The sequence below is a fragment of the Schistocerca serialis genome, chromosome 3, assembly GCF_023864345.2.
Source record: "Schistocerca serialis cubense isolate TAMUIC-IGC-003099 chromosome 3, iqSchSeri2.2, whole genome shotgun sequence".
NCBI classification, from domain to species: domain Eukaryota; kingdom Metazoa; phylum Arthropoda; class Insecta; order Orthoptera; family Acrididae; genus Schistocerca; species Schistocerca serialis.
In genome coordinates, this window is record NC_064640.1 from 1,072,261,703 (window position 1) to 1,072,280,231 (window position 18,529).

Consider the following 18,529-nt stretch of genomic DNA (forward strand, 5'->3'; position numbering starts at 1 on the left):
TACCCATCTAATCTTCAGCATTCTCCTGTAGCACCACATTTCGAAAGCTTCTATTCTCTTCTTGTCCAAACTATTTATCGTCCATGTTTCACTTCCATACATGACTACACTCCCTACAAATACCTTCAGAAACAACTTCCTGACATTTAAATCTATACTCGATGTTAATAAATTTCTCTTCTTCAGAAACGCTTTCCTTGCCATTGCCAGTCTACATTTTATATCCTCTCTACTTCGACCTTCATCAGTTATCTTGCTCCCCAAATAGCAAAACTGCTTTACTACTTTAAGTGTCTCATTTCCTAATCTAATTCCCTCAGCATCACCCGACTTAATTCCACTACATTCCATTATCCTCGTTTTGCTTTTGTTGATGTTCATCTTATACCCTCCTTTCAAGACACTGTCCATTCCGTTCAGCTGCTCTTCCAGGTCCTTTGCTGTCTGACAGAATTACAATGTCATCGCAAAACCTCAAAGTTTTTATTTCTTCTCCATGGATTTTAATTCCTACTCCAAATTTTTCTTTTGTTTCCTTCACTACTTGCTCAATATGCAGATTGAATAACATCGGGGAGAGGCTATAACCCTGTCTCCCTCCCTTCCCAACCGCTGCTTCCCTCTCATGCCCCTCGACTGTTATAATTGCCATCTGGTTTCTGTACAAATTGTAAATACCCTTTCGCTCCCTGTATTTTACCCCTGCCATCTTTAGAATTTGAAACAGAGTATTCCAATCAACATTGTCAAAAGCTTTCTCTAAGTCTACAAATGCTAGAAATGTAGGTTTGCCTTTCCTTAATCTAGCTTCTAAGACAAGTCATATGGTCAGCATTGCCTCACATGTTCCAACATTTCTACGGAATCCAAACTGATCTTCCCTGAGGTCGGCTTCTGCCAGTTTTTCCATTCGTCTGTAAAGAGTTCGTGTTAGTATTTTGCAGCTGTGGCTTATTAAACTGATAGTTCGGTAATTTTCACATCTGTCAACACCTGCTTTCTTTGTGATTGGAATTATTATATTCTTCTTGAAGTCTGAGGGTATTTTGCCTGTCTCATACATCTTGCTCACCAGATGGTTGAGTTTTGTCAGGACTGGCTCTCCCAAGGCCGTCAGTAGTTCTAATGGAATGTTGTCTACTTTGGGGGCCTTGTTTCGACTCAGGTCCTTCAGTGCTCTGTCAAACTCTTCACGCAGTATCATATCTACCAGAGTAAATGAGCTGTATATACGGTTAAACACGGGCCCGAGGATAGGTGCACAATTCTGTCGATTCACTATGGCTTCCACGACAATACCGCCCTGGGAATGACGCAAAAACATTCCACAAGACCGTAATGCTTTCTCCTCGTTTGCTTTCACACTTACAAAACTGTACACAAAGGCCACCTGACGTCACCCGGTGAACATCCAGTTGCGGTATTGGTGTGCAAATTCCAGCCTTCATCCAATGAACAGCAGTCAGCATAGATGCACGAACCAGGCACCTGCTGTGGAGCCCCATACACACCAACTTTTGCTGAACGATCGCCGAGGAGACACCGGTGGTAGCCCGTGGGTTCATCCGGGTGGTCATTTGCTCGACACTTACACGTTTATTCACCTGTACACATCTCCGCAGCTATTTTTCACCCCTGTCACCTACGGCAACCTGTGGTGCAACACAGTTGCCTTGGCACCACTTCTGGTTAGTGCCATTTTGCCGCACATGGTATACTTTAATCGCGGTAGCATACAAACAGTTTACACACTTATCTGTTTCAAAAATGCTTCCACCCTCGGCTCAAAAGCCTATGATCATGCACTTCTGGATGCCAGATAGATCACTCCATTTCTGCATTACGACAATGAATACACAATTTTTCGTATCACCCCAACATTTTATGTGTGTGTACATAGTTCCGCGTAGTCAGCGCGTACACAGCTTTCCCACTAGAGCGCTCCCCGCTAAGCACAACAGCGCAGGCGCAGCGCTCGTCCGTCTCCGCACTATGAGATGGCGCTGCCTTAGAGACGGACCAAATTCTGCTTCCGCCGATCCGCGTATTAATATGTAACGCAGCCAGTGAGATTGCTGCTAACGTAGAACCTTTTCTCCTCGCGGATCACACTCGCACAGTGATTACCTGAACGCGTGAGGTATTATAACGAGTGTACAGACCTCTGATTAGTCAGTCTGCATTTATCTGCACCTGTCTGTACCAGTCTACATTAGTCTGTACCAGTCTATAGTCAAGTTTCAGTCTGCGCCTGTACATAGCCATGAATATAAATGTATAGACACTTTGTCAAGTATCAGAGATATGTGAGAATAAGATTAACGTACTCAGACCAAAGGAACTTCAGATTGTCAATTGTAAATAGCATCCAGAATCAAGTTACATAATGTTTATGTTTGTTCTTATTTTAATAAATGTGTGTGAAAATTAATCAAGTTCTGTTTAAAGTTGGTCACCGTCAATCTGCTACTCTAAGCGTGCAAGTGGCATTTCTATCGTCTGACCTAACGGCAGAAGATAAACACACCACGATAAGACCACGAGACATATTGCTGACACTCGCCTACTTCATTAGAGCGACAAGCCAAATAATCTGATGGTGTGTGTACTGAAGGTCTTACAGTACGCACACCACAACGTGCCGTCCTCGAGTGCTTATTGCGTGTCAATGTCGAATGTGGGTAGTGGTCAGATTAACGTCAGTAGACTGTGTATAAAGAAAGCAATACTAATGGAAAACAGAGAAAACATAGATTGCAAATATATTTTCATAGAGAATGCACTCAAACTACAATAACAAAATTTCAAAGTTTGTCTACTTGACTCATATCATATACACTGATGAAAGCTACACTGCAGCTGAAGTCTAGATCTGCAAGAATGTACAGACTGAATTGTGGCTGACTGCTGACATACTTCCTGTGCAAACAATGTTTATCAATGCATGCTTTTGCAGAATAAGTACTTTTTCACATTAGACATTAGGTGCCTTGTCCCAGAAGATCATATCATAAAACCATATTGGAAGTACAAGACCACTGCAAAACAGATGTAAAGTGAAGCATAGTGCTATAGCTAGAGAGACGCATTTGGCTCTCGAGACAGCAATGTGTGACGCCTTCAATGACTCCTGTCACAGAATACTTTCAAATGATCTTTTACACAACCCAAAGAAATTCCGGTGTTATGCAAATGAGACAGGGACTGAAATTGAGGGTAGCAAAGCAAAATTTGAAAAGACTAACTCCATTTCCAAACGTTCCTTTACAAAGGAAAACCAAGGAGAATTGCTCCAATTTAATCCTCAAGCCATTGAGAAGAGTCAGTGAAATAAGTATTAGTGACAGTGGTGTTGACACACAGCTGAAATTGTTAAAACTGAACACAGCTCCAGGGCCCAATGGAGTCCCTGTAGATTCTATACTGAATTTGCAGCTGAGTTAGCCCCTCTTCTAACCGCAATCTATTGTAGATCCCTTGACCAAAAAACCATGCCCAGTTCTTGGAAAAAGGCATAGGTCACACCCATGTAACAAGAAGGGTAGTAGAAGTGATCCACGAAACTACTGTCCAATATCCGTGACATCGATTTTTGTAGAAACGTACAACATATTCTGAGCTCAAACATTATGACCTCCTCAATGCTAAAAAGCATGAAAACATCAATCATGTGAAACCAAACTCACACTTTTCTCAAATGATGTAGTAAAAGCTTTGTATCAAGCAATCAGGTAGATGCATTTTTCTTGATTTCTCAAAAACATTTGATCAGTACCACACCCAGGCTTATTGTCAAAAGTACGGTCAAATAGGATATCGAGTGAAATTTTTATCTGGACGGAGGGCATTTTGGTAGGGAGAATGCAGCATGTTATCTTGGATGGAGAGTCATTGTCAGATGTAGAAGTAACTTCAACTTTGGGTGTGACCCAGGGAAGTGTGTTGGGACACTTGCTGTTCACAGTGTATATTAGTGACCTTGCAGATAATATTAACAGTAAAATCAGTCTTTTCACAGTTGATGCAGTTATCTATAACAAAGCACTATCTGAGAAAAGTTGCATAAATACTGAGTCAGATCTTGATAAGATTTCAATGTAGTGCACAGATTGGGAACTTGTTCTAAATGTTCAGAAATGTAAAATTGTGCACTTCACTAAACAAAAAGGTATAGTATCCTATGACTATAACATCAATGAGTCACTGTTGGAATCAGACAACTCATACAAATACCTGGGAATGATCACATAGGTTCAGCTGTGGGTATAGCAGAGGGTAAACTTTGGTTTATTGCTAGAATACTGGGGAAGCGCCATTGGTCTCTGAAGAAGATACCTTACAAATTGCTTGTGCGACCACTTCTAGAATATTGCACAAGTGCGCGGGACTCATATCAAATAGGACTAACAGGGGATATTGATCATATACAGAGAAGGGAAGCATGAACAATCACAGGTGTGTTTAATCCGGGGGAGAGTGTCACAGAGATACTGAAGTAACTGAACCGGAAGACTCTTTAAGATAGATGTAAACTATCCCGAGAAAGTCTATTAACAATGTTTCAAGAGCTAGCTTTAGATAATTATTATAGGAATATACTACAACACCCTATGTATTGCTCACAGAGGTGGCCTGAGGGTATGATAAGAACAATTACTGCACACACACAGAGGCACTCTTCCCGTGCTCCGTACGTGAATGGAACAGGAAGAAACCCTAAGAACTGGTAGAATGGGACGTACCCCTGCTATGCACCTCATGGTGATTTGTGGATTATAGATGTAGATATGTAAGTCATTCTCAGAATAATCCAGGTAGCAGCGGGCTTTTCAGTTATCAAATCCACCTCTGTTGTTATCCATCTCGATTCCTTGGAATTTCACACCTCACACTTCCACCTTCAACCAGTGTACAGCCACTGATCTATACTCACAGTCCCTGTAAGTCAGTTTTATAATGGAACAGTGTAATATCAGTTTTTGTACTGTTGGCTGTGAAACAGTTATTCTCTTTGCTGTGTCTGGTACTTTATCAATATGCTTGTGTCATCACGAGACACTAAAGTTTTTGAAGAGTCCTACAGTATCCCGCATAAATCATTTGCGTGGATCGAGAATAGAAAGGGTTCGAGCACTGATCCTTGTGGCACACTATATTTAATGTTTCCCTGAATTATTCATTCCATGATTCCTTATTCTTGTTGTATCATTTGGAAATGTAACCTTCTGTTTTCTATTGTTAGGGTAAGACTCCTTGTATGCAACAGGAAGGCCTTTAACACCATACCATTTTAGTTTTCCTAGTAGAGTTTTCTGATAAAACACAAGCAAAAATTGCCACAAGATCACAGAAAATTTCAAAAGTGTAATTTTTGTTGTTTACATCTACATCTACATCTACATCTACATCTATACTCCGCGAGCCACCTTACGGTGTGTGGCGGAGGGTACTTATTGTACCACTATCTGATCCCCCCTTCCCTGTTCCATTCACGAATTGTGCGTGGGAAGAACGACTGCTTGTAAGTCTCCGTATTTGCTCTAATTTCTTGGATCTTTTCGTTGTGATCATTACGCGAGATATATGTGGGCGGTAGTAATATGTTGCCCATCTCTTCCCGGAATGTGCTCTCTCGTAATTTCGATAATAAACCTCTCCGTATTGCGTAACGCCTTTCTTGAAGTGTCCGCCACTGGAGCTTGTTCAGCATCTCCGTAACGCTCTCGCACTGACTAAATGTCTCCATGACGAATCGCGCTGCTTTTCGCTGGATCATGTCTATCTCTTCTATTAATCCAACCTGGTAAGGGTCCCATACTGATGAGCAATACTCAAGAATCGGACGAACAAGCGTTTTGTAAGCTACTTCTTTCGTCGATGAGTCACATTTTCTTAGAATTCTTCCTATGAATCTCAACCTGGCGCCTGCTTTTCCCACTATTTGTTTTATGTGATCATTCCACTTCAGATCGCTCCGGATAGTAACTCCTAAGTATTTTACGGTCGTTACCGCTTCCAATGATTTACCACCTATGGCATAATCGTACTGGAATGGATTTCTGCCCCTATGTATGCGCATTATATTACATTTATCTACGTTTAGGGAAAGCTGCCAGCTGTCGCACCATGCATTAATCCTCTGCAGGTCCTCCTGGAGTACGTACGAGTCTTCTGATGTTGCTACTTTCTTGTAGACAACCGTGTCATCTGCAAATAGCCTCACGGAGCTACCGATGTTGTCAACTAAGTCATTTATGTATATTGTAAACAATAAAGGTCCTATCACGCTTCCCTGCGGTACTCCCGAAATTACCTCTACATCTGCAGATTTTGAACCTTTAAGAATGACATGTTGTGTTCTTTCTTCTAAGAAATCCTGAATCCAATCACAAACCTGGTCCGATATTCCGTAAGCTCGTATTTTTTTCACTAAACGTAAGTGCGGAACCGTATCAAATGCCTTCCTGAAGTCCAGGAATACGGCATCAATCTGCTCGCCAGTGTCTACGGCACTGTGAATTTCTTGGGCAAATAGGGCGAGCTGAGTTTCACATGATCTCTGTTTGCGGAATCCATGTTGGTTATGATGAAGGAGATTTGTATTATCTAAGAACGTCATAATACGAGAACACAAAACATGTTCCATTATTCTACAACAGATTGACGTAAGCGAAATAGGCCTATAATTATTCGCATCTGATTTATGACCCTTCTTGAAAATGGGAACGACCTGCGCTTTCTTCCAGTCGCTAGGTACTTTACATTCTTCCAGCGATCTACGATAAATTGCTGATAGAAAGGGGGCAAGTTCTTTAGCATAATCACTGTAGAATCTTAAGGGTATCTCGTCTGGTCCGGATGCTTTTCCGCTACTAAGTGATAGCAGTTGTTTTTCAATTCCGATATCGTTTATTTCAATATTTTCCATTTTGGCGTCCGTGCGACGGCTGAAATCAGGGACCGTGTTACGATTTTCCGCAGTGAAACAGTTTCGGAACACTGAATTCAGTATTTCTGCCTTTCTTCGGTCGTCCTCTGTTTCGGTGCCATCGTGGTCAACGAGTGACTGAATAGGGGATTTAGATCCGCTTACCGATTTTACATATGACCAAAACTTTTTAGGGTTCTTGTTTAGATTGTTTGCCAATGTTTTATGTTCGAATTCGTTGAATGCTTCTCTCATTGCTCTCTTTACGCTCTTTTTCGCTTCGTTCAGCTTTTCCTTATCAGCTATGATTCGACTACTCTTAAACCTATGATGAAGCTTTCTTTGTTTCCGTAGTACCTTTCGTACATGATTGTTATACCACGGTGGATCTTTCCCCTCGCTTTGGACCTTAGTCGGTACGAACTTATCTAAGGCGTACTGGACGATGTTTCTGAATTTTTTCCATTTTTGTTCCACATCCTCTTCCTCAGAAATGAACGTTTGATGGTGGTCACTCAGATATTCTGCGATTTGTGCCCTATCACTCTTGTTAAGCAAATATATTTTCCTTCCTTTCTTGGCATTTCTTATTACACTTGTAGTCATTGATGCAACTACTGACTTATGATCACTGATACCCTCTTCTACATTCACGGAGTCGAAAAGTTCCGGTCTATTTGTTGCTATGAGGTCTAAAACGTTAGCTTCACGAGTTGGTTCTCTAACTATCTGCTCGAAGTAATTCTCGGACAAGGCAGTCAGGATAATGTCACAAGAGTCTCTGTCCCTGGCTCCAGTTCTGATTGTGTGACTATCCCATTCTATACCTGGTAGATTGAAGTCTCCCCCTATTACAATAGTATGATCACGAAACTTCTTCACGACGTTCTGCAGGTTCTCTCTGAGGCGCTCAACTACTACGGTTGCTGATGCAGGTGGTCTATAGAAGCATCCGACTATCATATCTGACCCACCTTTGATACTTAACTTAACCCAGATTATTTCACATTCGCATTCGCTAATAACTTCACTGGATATTATTGAATTCTTTACTGCTATAAATACTCCTCCACCATTGGCGTTTATCCTATCCTTGCGGTATATATTCCATTCTGTGTCTAGGATTTCGTTACTGTTCACTTCCGGTTTTAACCAACTTTCCGTTCCTAATACTATATGCGCACTATTTCCTTCAATAAGAGATACTAATTCAGGAACCTTGCCCTGGATACTCCTGCAGTTTACCAATATTACGTTGACTTTTCCTGTTTTTGGTCTCTGAGGACGGACGTTCTTTATCAACGATGATAATGTCCTCTCTGGTAAGCCGTCAGGTATTTTATCGTTTCGCCCAAGGGGGGGTCCCTCTAACCTAAAAAAACCCCGTGTGCACGCCACACGTACTCTGCTACCCTAGTAGCTGCTTCCGGTGTGTAGTGCACGCCTGACCTGTCTAGGGGGGCCCTACAGTTCTCCACCCAATAACGGAGGTCGATGAATTTGCAACCATTATAGTCGCAGAGTCGTCTGAGCCTCTGGTTTAGACCCTCCACACGGCTCCAAACCAGAGGACCGCGATCGACTCTGGGCACTATGCTGCAGATATTAAGCTCAGCTTGCACTCCGCGTGCGATGCTGGTTGTCTTCACCAAATCAGCCAGCCGCCGGAAGGAACCAAGGATGGCCTCAGAACCCTAGCGGCAGGCATCATTCATTCCGACATGTGCTACTATCTGCAGCCGGTCACACCCAGTGCGTTCAATAGCTGCCGGAAGGGCCTCCTCCACATTACGGACGAGACCCCCCGGCAAGCACACCGAGTGCACACTGGCATTCTTCCCCGACCTACCCGCTATTTTCCTAAGGGGCTCCATAACCCGCCTAATGTTGGAGCTCCCTATAACTAATAGGCCCGCCCTCTGTGACTGTCGGGACCTTGCCGGAGAATCGGCCACTGGCCCAACAGGCGAGGCATCCTGTGGTGGCTCGGAAACGATGTCATCACCACTAGGAAGCACCCCGTACCTGTTGGAAAGGGGTAAGGCTGCTGCCACGCGGCCAGATCCCACCTTCGCCTTTCGGCCAGGCACGCGCGAGCCCACCACTGTCCGCCATTCACCCTGGAGTGATGGCTGACCGGTAAGATGCTCACTGCCGGAAGACGCAGCGACATCAGGGGTTCCATGCGATTCCAAGGCCACCGAAGTAGGCATAGGTCTCACCACAGTTGCCCCAACGCCACTACGAGCCAACGCCTGCGCCTCGAGCTCAATGAGCCTAACAGACAAAGCCTCCACCTGCCCCCGAAGAGTGGCCAATTCTCCTTGTGTCCGCTCACAACAACCACAGTCCCTACACATGACTATGTTTACCCTACAAGCGAACGGTGTACTCGCCTTATTAGCAGCAGGAAATCGAAGTGCTCTCTCACTGACGGTCTAACCGACACTGAGCTGTTCTAACCAAACAAACAAAAGCCTGTACGATACAAGGGTCGATAGCAACGGCGATACTGTACACTACACTGTTATTAAAATAAACAGTTGTGTCTAGTAGGCACTCAAACACGCAAGAAATTACAAAAATAAAATAGTAACTACCCAGATAACTGAAAATAAGTTGTACCTGTTTGAAGCTCGCAAAAATGTGTAACAAGCGAACGGTGTACTCGCCTTATTAGCAGCAGGAAATCGAAGTGCTCTCTCACTGACGGTCTAACCGACACTTTACTTAGACCAGAATTGAGTTTTGGGTATCATATAATGCTTTCTCAGTAGACAACCCATTATGAAAGCCAAACTCAGCTGTTATTAAGAGGTTAATCTTACAAAGAAGGTTAAACATTCTCTTGTTAGCCATTTTCTCAAAAAAATTGTAAGAACACAGAAATGAGGAAGAGGGATCAACAATTAAAGGTTAGATACTTATCTCCATGATTGTAAATGGGTATTACTACTGAATACTCCAGGGATTTCAGGTGATTCATTTTCAATCATTGACTGGTTACAAAGATAAATCAAGGACGGCACTGCCAAGTTTTTAATAATTTTCCTGAGCAATTGAAATAGCCAGAAGAGTTACTACTTTTAGTGACTTAATGATTTCTGTGGTCCTTCTAACAGGTGATTTACAAATGCCTGGCTAAGTAAATCTGAGGGTGTGCAATTAAGGGATCATTTTCTCACTCTTGTGTTTTCAGCTGCTGTTAGGAAGAATTCACTGAATTCAGTAGCCAATGATTCAAGTTTTATATCATTTGCTTGGCCTTACCCTGTTTCTACAGTTTTGAACTTCTTTTTTCTGCACAGTATGTGGGTTTTGCATTTTTTATGATAAAGTGAGAACAATTGACAGGAATGGGGGAAAGAAATACAGTAGAAGAGGAATGGGTAGCTTTGAGGGACGAAATAGTGAAGGCAGCAGAGGATCAAATAGGTAAAAAGACGAGGACCAGTAGAAACCCTTGGGTAACAGAAGAAATATTGAATTTAATTGATGAAAGGAGAAAATATAAAAATGCAGTGAATGAAGCAGGCAAAAAGGAATACAAACATCTCAAAAATGATATCGACAGGAAGTGCAAAATGGCTAAGCAGGAATGGCTAGGGGACAAATGTAAGGGTGTAGAGACTTATCTCACTAGGGGTAAGATAGATACAGCCTACAGGAAAATTAAAGAAACCTTTGAAGAAAGGAGAACCACTTGCAGGAATATCAAGAGCTTTGATGGAAACCCAGTTTTAAGCAAAGAAGGGAAAGCAGAAAGGTGGAAGTAGTATATAGAGGGTCTGTACAGGGGCAATGTACTTGAGGACAATATTATGGAAGTGGAAGAGGATGTAGATGAAGATGAAATGGGAGATATGATACTGAGTGAAGAGATTGACAGAGCACTGAAAGACATAAACCGAAGCAAGGCCCCCGGAGTAGACAACATTCCATTAGAGCCTTGGGAGAGCCAGTCCTGACAAAATTCTACCATCTGGTGAGCAAGATGTGTGAGACAGGCGATATACCCTCAGACTTCAAGAAGAATATAATAATTCCAATCCCACAGAAAGCCGGTGTTGACAGATGTGAAAATTACTGAACTATCAGTTTAATAAGTCACAGCTGCAAAATACTAATGCGAATTCTTTACAGACGAATGGAAAAACTGATAGAAGCCAACTTTGGGGAAGATCAGTTTGGATTCTGTAGAAATGTTGGAACATGTGAGTGACCCTAAGACTTATCTCAGAAGAAAGATTAAGGAAAGGCAAACCTATGTTTCTAGCATTTGTAGACTTAGAGAAAGCTTTTGATAATGTTGATTGGAATACTCTCTTTCAAATTCTGAGGGTGGCAGGGGTAAAATACAGGGAGCGAATGGCTATTTACAATTTGTACAGAAAGCAGATGGTAGTTATAAGAGTCGAGGGGTATGAAAGGGAAGCAGTGGTTGGGAAGGGAGTGAGACAGGGTTGTAGCCTATCTCCGATGTTATTCAATCTGTATGTTGAGCAAGCAATAAAGGAAACAAAAGAGAAGTTCGGAGTAGGTATTAAAATCCATGGAGAAGAAATAAAAACTTGGAGGTTTGCTGAATACATTGTAATTCTGTCAGAGACAGCAAAGGACTTGGAAGAGCAGTTGAACGGAATGGACAGTGTCTTGAAAGGAGGGTATAAGATGAACATCAACAAAAGCAAAACGAGGATAATGGAATGTAGTCAAATGAAGTCGGGTGATGCTGAGGGAATTAGATTAGGAAATGAGACACTTAAAGTAGTAAAGCAGTTTTGCTATTTGGGGAGCAAAATAACTGCTGATGGTCGAAGTAGAGAGGATTTAAAATGTAGACTGGCAATGGCAAGAAATGCGTTTCTGAAGAAGTGAAATTTGTTAACATCGAGTATAGATTTAAGTGTCAGGAAGTCGTTTCTGAAAGTATTTGTATGGAGTGTAGTCATGTATGGAAGTGAAACATGGACGATAAATAGTTTGCACAGGAAGAGAATAGAAGCTTTCAAAATGTGGTGCTACAGAAGAATGCTGAAGATTAGATGGGTAGATCACATAACTAATGAGGAGGAATTGAATAGAATTGGGGAGAAGAGGAGTTTGTGGCACAACTTGACAAGAAGATGGGACCAGTTGGTAGGACATGTTCTGAGGCATCAAGGGATCACAAATTTAGCATTGGAGGGCAGAGTGGAGGGTAAAAATCGTAGAGAGAGACCAAGAGATGAATACACTAAGCAGATTCAGAAGGATGTAGGCTGCAGTAGGTACTGGGAGATGAACAAGCTTGCACAGGATAGAGTAGCATGGAGAGCTGCATCAAACCAGTCTCAGGGCTCAAGACCACAACAACAACAACATGATAAAGTGAAGAATTTTTCAATACTTCTTGTAATACATTTTAAAGTCTTTATTAGAGCTAGTCCTTTCCATTAAATAAAGCTATATCTTCATACTGGAGGATATTTTGTTCCCAAATGTAGGCCCGCCTTTCTCTGGGCTTCAAACGTATGTTTCCCCGACTCAGTGTACATGATTATTGGATTCATAAAAATGTAGGCATATTTCTAGAAAACAAATTTCTCATATAATGTGTGTTCATAGTAAACTTCTCCCCATTTCTCATCACACGAATTCTCTATTAGTACTGTGAGTTGACATTTACATACATATCTATGAAATTTTACTTTCCCCTTTTTTTTCAAACTGGACTAATGCTTTATTGCTGCTATTTGATTAAGGTTACCAGATAAACCACTTCCTGCCCTATTCTCATTTTATATTATCCTATTTTGTTAATATTTTATCTGTATACAGGGTGATTATTATTAACATTTTAAAACCCTCCAAGTGACGTAGATGACACAGAGACAAGTAATTTGATACAACACGTGTGTCCTCGCAAATGTTGAGAAATACTCCAAAATTGGAATGGCAAATGTTGAACATGTGACATCACCAGACGACACACCCTCGCCCATAGGGGGCATTGCTATACATCACTCCGCCAGACTACTCTGTTTTTGTAAATGTAAAATGATTAATTATCATATTGGATTACCACTACTGCAAGTACTACTGTGTCACATTGGTAATGTGAGAATGAATACAGAGTACACTAGCGGAGTAGTGTGTAACAGAGCCCTTGGACCAACAAGTGTAGAACCAACAAGCCCAATGACTGCACAAGTGGTTAGTTATGTTACCTGGACACATCACATGACTGCCATCCACTTTTGGGATATCTCCCGACATTTGAAACTCTGTGCGTCTTATATCAAATGAATTGTCTCAGTGTCATCTACGTCGCTTCAGAAGTTTTCAAATGTTAATAAGAATCACTCTGTATATTATTTCTGTAATGTTTCTGACATGTCTGATACTATTGCACTAAGTGGTTGACGGGGGAATAAGTAAATAATGAGGCTTATATATATTTCACAAAATACAGTTGCCTTAAGAAATAAATTATCAATGCTATCACACTATGTCCGTCTGTTCTTGTTGGGAATATTACTGAGGGTGTCAAAGCAAAGCTGGACATCATTAATTCTGTGTGTCCTCAGTACAAAATATATGTGATGAAACTGATATTGAAGTCCCCACATACAATCATTTCCCTGTTATTAATACTATCTTTAGCAGCCCCTCTAATTGTTTAATGAAGTTTAAAACATTTGCTGTTGGGGAGCCACTACATATACAGCCAGGACTGGTATCTTGTATGTTTCCAAGGTTAAGCACAGCTTTCAAACAGCTGTTCAGTGCAGTACTTAGTGAGTTCACTGGCCTGGGAGTATATTCCACTTTTCGTGTATATGGCCATTCCTCCTTTCCTCATATTACACCTACAGTAAAGTGATACTAACTTGTTAGAAATTTGGGCAATAACAAAAGGGTGGCAGGAATTACCCTACATCTTTCTAAGGCCTTTGATAAAGTAAACCACCAAATTATCCTTGACAAACTGGAGACAATACACATCAGATGAACTGGGAGGAAATTGATTTAATCCCGTCTCCAGGCAGAAGTCAGGTTGTGGAACTCCTCTCATCTCAAAACAGGCACAAAATAAAGTGCATCTCACATGCTAAGAAAGTGGAAGCAGGAGTCCAGGGTAGCGTTCTTGGCCTCCTATCATTCTTGATCCATACAGATGACATTGAAAGCCCCAACAGTTCACTTGGCCCCCTATTATTCTCGATCTATATAAATAACATTAAAAGCCCCAACACTTCGACCAAAATTATACTATTTGATAATGATACAAGCATAATTATTAGTAATGATAGGCAATCCTTATCCACTAAAGCTGAAAATGTTCTGAAGTGTGTGCAGCAGTGGTTTCATGCTAACAAGTTAACATTTCATTTAAATAAAACAATCTGCATACAGTACAGTGAAATAAAAGAGAAGGATGACCTCTGTTTATTATTGAGCGACCAAGAGACAGAGAAAGTAATGTCTACAAAATTTTTGGGCATGTGCATTGATAATTACTTGAGCTGGAAAGACCATGTCATATACACACCTCAAAAATTCCATTCTGGAAGTTTTGCATTGAGAATAATTTGTGCAGTCTGTAGCACGGAGTGTGTAAGATCAGTATATTTTGCTCATTTCCATTCTATTGTATCTTGTGGAATAATGTTCTGGGGTGTAACAAAATCTCATCTGTAAAACATTTTTAAATTACAGAAAAGAGCCATTTGAATTATTACACGCAGCTCTCCACAAACACTGCTGGTCCAAATTGAGAAACCAGTAGTTAAAAATACCTACAGTACCATGTTTTTACATATTCAAAAGTGTACTGTTTACAAGAACACATATGAGTAGTTTACATACAAATTCTGATTTTCATAATTACAATACACATATCAGTAAGAATCTGCTTGTAGAAAGACAATGCTCCTCCAGTTTGCATCAAGGGAATGGAAGATGACAGAAAATTTAAATGTGAATTCAAAAATTGCCTTTTAAATACACTCCTGGAAATTGAAATAAGAACATCGTGAATTCATTGTCCCAGGAAGGGGAAACTTTATTGACACATTCCTGGGGTCAGATACATCACATGATCACACTGACAGAACCACAGGCACATAGACACAGGCAACAGAGCATGCACAATGTCGGCACTAGTACAGTGTATATCCACCTTTCGCAGCAATGCAGGCTGCTATTCTCCCATGGAGACGATCGTAGAGATGCTGGATGTAGTCCTGTGGAATGGCTTGCCATGCCATTTCCACCTGGCGCCTCAGTTGGACCAGCGTTCGTGCTGGACGTGCAGACCGCGTGAGACGACGCTTCATCCAGTCCCAAACATGCTCAATGGGGGACAGATCCTGAGATCTTGCTGGCCAGGGTAGTTGACGTACACCTTCTAGAGCACGTTGGGTGGCACGGGATACATGCGGACGTGCATTGTCCTGTTGGAACAGCAAGTTCCCTTGCCGGTCTAGGAATGGTAGAACGATGGGTTCGATGACGGTTTGGATGTACCGTGCAATATTCAGTGTCCCCTCGACGATCACAAGTGGTGTACGGCCAGTGTAGGAGATCGCTCCCCACACCATGATGCCGGGTGTTGGCCCTGTGTGCCTCGGTCGTATGCAGTCCTGATTGTGGCGCTCACCTGCACGGCGCCAAACACGCATACGACCATCATTGGCACCAAGGCAGAAGCGACTCTCATCGCTGAAGACGACACGTCTCCATTCGTCCCTCCATTCACGCCTGTCGCGACACCACTGGAGGCGGGCTGCACGATGTTGGGGCGTGAGCGGAAGACGGCCTAACGGTGTGCGGGCCCGTAGCCCAGCTTCATGGAGACGGTTGCGAATGGTCCTCGCCGATACCCCAGGAGCAACAGTGTCCCTAATTTGCTGGGAAGTGGTGGTGCGGTCCCCTACGGCACTGCGTAGGATCCTACGGTCTTGGCGTGCATCCGTGCGTCGCTGCGGTCCGGTCCCAGGTCGACGGGCATGTGCACCTTCCGCCGACCACTGGCGACAACATCGATGTACTGTGGAGACCTCACGCCCCACGTGTTGAGCAATTCGGCGGTACGTCCACCCGGCCTCCCGCATGCCCACTATACGCCCTCGCTCAAAGTCCGTCAACTGCACATACGGTTCACGTCCACGCTGTCGCGGCATGCTACCAGTGTTAAAGACTGCGATGGAGCTCCATATGCCACAGCAAACTGGCTGACACTGACGGAGGCGGTGCACAAATGCTGCGCAGCTAGCGCCATTCAATGGCCAACACCGCGGTTCCTGGTGTGTCCGCTGTGCCGTGCGTGTGATCATTGCTTGTACAGCCCTCTCGCAGTGTCCGGAGCATGTATGGTGGGTCTGACACACCGGTGTCAATGTGTTCTTTTTTCCATTTCCAGGAGTGTAAATGTGTTTAACCCTAAATTACTGGCAAATACTTGTATGTTCTTCATTGTCATATGAATCATTCTGTTCTCATTGTAAATTTTATACTTTGTTTTTATACTCTTTTAATTTCAAATGGTGTGATAAATGTGTTTCTCAAAGTGTACTGCATGTATTTCAAACCATTATTTACTTGAAACTCCCTCGCAGATTAAAACTGTGTGCCAGACCAAGACTCAAACCCGGGACCTTTGCCTTTCCGAGGCAAGTGTTCTACCCACAAGCTTGGGTAGCTCATTGGGTAGAGCACTTGCCTCGGAAAGGCAAAGGTCCCGAGTTCGAGTCTCGGTCAGGCACACAGTTTTAATCTGCGAGGGAGTTTCATATCAGCGCACACTCCGCTGCAGAGTGAAAATGTCATTCTGGAAGCATTATTTACTTATTCAGAAAGCATCTAGAAGACCAATGCATTAGTTCACTGTATCACATTTTTTAATGGGTTGTAAAATGTTAATTTTATATTTATTATATTAGTTTGTAAAATTGGGCTGTGCATATACAATATATCGTATTATGGTAATTCCTTTATCATGTAAGTTCTGCAAAGGTTGATAACAAACTAAACTATCAATTTAGAGACCTCTGTTCATGCTCTGCGAGTTCCACATGGTGTTCGTTATGCATAGCGCATCTGTAGAAATATCTTCACTGTACTGGTAGGAGCAGTACATCTTTTATATCTAACATGTGTCTTATATTTTAATGTAAAATTCCAAATTTATTATGGTAGCCACCATTTCTGCTGTCCAAGCTGCAGTTCTTTTCCTAGTGATTGTTACAACTGTGTCTGTCGTTATTTGGTATCTCTGTCTTTCAGAAATATTTGCCCTAAGATAGACCCTGTGAAAATATTCACATCGAAGGGATTGAAATTATTTGTGCAAGTAACATCTAATTGGAAACATTGAAACATAGCTCTTACCATCTTCATATCTGAGCAAGGGCCATACCTGGCATGACAATGAAATGCCATATTGTTTTTCACACCCAAGCCTGAAAATGTTAGAGTCTTGCACAATACACATGGCTGAACACTCAAAGATATGTGAACCACTTGGGTGCTACTCTTCATAATGCCCTACCAACATACATAAAGAGATTGGAGACAGAAACTGCTTTTAGATCAGAGTTAAAATTATTTCTTGCTGAGAAGTGTTTCTACATTGTAAATGAATATGTTAGTGTATAGGATTCCTAGGCCCTCATTCACTGTTGGGTTCTTTTGATCGTGTTAATGATATACCATCTATATTGTGTTTTTCTTTGCAAGGATGTTTCTGCTGTTGGTTTTCTGTTTCAGATGCTGTGTAATACACCTCTGCTGAGGAGAGATATGGTACTAACCTAATTGTGATGATTATAATGGTAGGTTTTCGAGTGTTCATGCATTACATCTTTTAGCAGTGTTACATAATGTGCTCAATTTTTTGAGCATTGTTTTGAATAGAAGTTTAATGATTTACCTACATCATTGATTGCAGAAAAATGCAAAATACACAATACGTCATTCTTTCATATAATTTGGTCATTTATTTTCAATTTTTCGACGGTGTTTTTATTTGCAACATTTCGTGTTCATTGATTCACTTTTTGTAGCTGTTGCAGTCACAATATACGCGATGTATTTTATGATTACCCTTATTGTACCGGACTGACATTCAAAACATTGGGATTTGTTTCTCATCGGGCCATACTGACTTGTTTTTTCATCTTTCCCCTTGTTGCTAACATGAATGCTGGGATGCTTCCTTTGATCTGGTCCTGGCCGACTTTATGCAGTATCGCATTTTGTTAATGCCTTATGTAGAGTATATTATTTCTGTTATGTTTTCGACAGGTTCTATACTATTGTACTAAATAATCCATGGGTGAATAAATAATTATGAAATAGGTCTACTATCTGAAAAATAATCCCATGTTCTGTCACATCTTAATAAGATTTCGAAGTGGTGCAAGGATTGGCAACACGCTTTAAAAACTCAAAAATTTAAAACTTCCCAAATATTTTTGTTTGTAAGGAAGAAATAATCTCCTGCTACGAGAATCGTTTTCGTTATTACAGTTACAAAGTTATGCATGTTACAGGAACATGTTGTTGACCATTTTCAGTACATCAGCAGCACCGCAATTTGAGCGAGTACTACATTTG

The 18,529-nt window shown here is 41.7% G+C and overlaps 1 protein-coding gene across 2 annotated transcripts in view; it reads right to left on the minus strand.

Annotated features, from left to right (window-relative positions):
* The window catches only part of LOC126471502 (F-box/LRR-repeat protein fbxl-1-like), a 133,124-nt gene that overhangs the window by 113,833 nt on the left and 762 nt on the right, over window positions 1-18,529 (minus strand). The gene's annotated exons all lie outside the window — the stretch shown is intronic.